This window comes from Nicotiana tabacum, chromosome 8, assembly GCF_000715075.1.
Source record: "Nicotiana tabacum cultivar K326 chromosome 8, ASM71507v2, whole genome shotgun sequence".
NCBI lineage: Eukaryota > Viridiplantae > Streptophyta > Magnoliopsida > Solanales > Solanaceae > Nicotiana > Nicotiana tabacum.
The window spans coordinates 139,881,924-139,883,881 of NC_134087.1; the positions used below are offsets into that span (position 1 = coordinate 139,881,924).

The window sequence follows — 1,958 nt, forward strand, 5'->3', positions numbered from 1 at the left end:
AGAGTTGGCCAATTACGATCCTGAAATTGAATAAACTTTGCGATTGTGCAGGAAAGGACACATATCGTCTCAAAACATAACTTGTAACAGAATGGAGCACCAATTAGAAGATGATAACAATCCACTACAAATTCCACCACCAGCTCATTTAGAGGAGCAGTTTGATGAAGTGGCGCCAAGACCAGCAAATAGAATCCTAAGAGATTATGCTAGACCTGATCGTTTTAACTATGAATCTAGTATCAGGAAACCTCCAGTAGCAGCCAATAACTTTGAAATCAGGACATGCCTGATTCAAACAATTCAACAATCTTGCATTTTCACTTGTGATCTAAGTGAAGATCCACATAGCCATTTAATTGATTTTTTAGAATTGGTTGAAACCGCAAAGTATAATGGAGTACCTCCTAAAGCAATTATGTTAAGGCTATTTCCTTTTTCTTTAAAAGGAGGGTCTAAAACTTGGTTACGAAGTTTGCCGCAAGGGTCTATTACCACATGGGACCAAATGACTCAGAAATTTTTAAATAAATATTTTTCTCATGCTAAAACAACAAAGTTAAGACATGATATATCCAACTTCTTATAGACTGACACTGAGTCAGTTTATCAAGCTTGGCAAAGATTGAAAACAATGTTAAGAAAATGTCCACATCATCACATTCCTGAACATATGCAGTTGTACGTTTTTTTATCATGGGTTAAAACTATCTTCTAGAAATGTAATAGATGTAGCTGTAGGAGGTTTCATAATGGGAAAACCTATAGAAGAAGAATTGCAATTGCTTAATGAAATTTCTGAAAATGCCATACAGTGGCCATCTGAGCGTGTAATCATTAAGAAAGCTGCTACAGTAAATCAGGTGGATGCTTTAAATACCCTAACACAACAGATTGTTTCTTTGGCACAAAAATTTGAATCTTTTTAGGTAAATACACAACAACCAAGACAGTCTGAGGCTTGTGACTTGTGTAGAGGAAACCATCTAAACCACGAATATCAAACAACTAATCAAAATGATGAACAGGTCAATGTCATCGGATACAAGCCGTATCTTTTTGGAAGTCCATTAGCACAAAAACATCCAGGATTTCAATGGTGCAATGCAAATGGTGCTGAAAACTCTCAAAACTACCAGAAGCAACAGGTACAGAGTCCACCCGGATATCAAAATCAAAATTGTGGACGTCAAAATTCCAGGACATATCAGCAAGAAACTCCATATTAGCAAAGGGCTCAACAAGGTCATCCAAGTCTTGATAACCTTTTGTACAAGTACATTTAGGTTACTGATGAAAAAATGGAAAGTCAAAATTCAGCTATAAAAAATCTTGAAATTTACTTAAGCCAATTGGCAACTCTTGTGTCTGAAAAGATTCAAGGTTCTTTACCGAGCAATACAGAGAAAAATCCAAAAGAACACCTTAAGGTCAGTGCCTTACGGTCAGGTACGACTCTTGATGAACCCTATGCAAACAAAAAAGAAAAGAATCAATTAGAACAACAGGTAGGCAAGGATGAAAACTGTGAGACACCCTCTCAACCATCAGAAGAGAAAGAAGCCAAGAAAAAAGAAGAAGAAAATACTAAAAATTTGACTTCTTTCCCTGTTACACTCCCTTTCCCACAAAAGATGAAAAGAGAAAAACTTGATAATCAATTTGCAAAGTCTTTGGAGATTTTAAAATAAATTCACATTAACATTCCTTTTACTGATGCTCTATTCCAAATGCCTTCATATGCCAAATTTCTGAACGAAATTTTACTAAGAAAAAGGAAATTGGAAGAAGTTTCTGTGGTAGTTCTTACTGAAAAATGCAGTGCTATGCTTCAAAATAAGCTACAACAAAAACTCGGTGACCCAGGTAGTTTTACCATTCCATGTACTATGGGAGGAGTATACATTGAAAAAGCACTTTGTAATTCTGGAGCTTTAATAAATTTGATGCCATTTTCT

General features: G+C 35.6%; 1 non-coding gene across 1 annotated transcript; it reads right to left on the reverse strand.

Moving 5' to 3' along the window:
* Positions 1-556: 556 nt before the first annotated feature.
* Positions 557-663, reverse strand: LOC142163645 (small nucleolar RNA R71). The gene has a single exon (XR_012694591.1). It is a non-coding gene; the product is annotated as a small nucleolar RNA R71 (small nucleolar RNA).
* Positions 664-1,958: the final 1,295 nt, after the last annotated feature.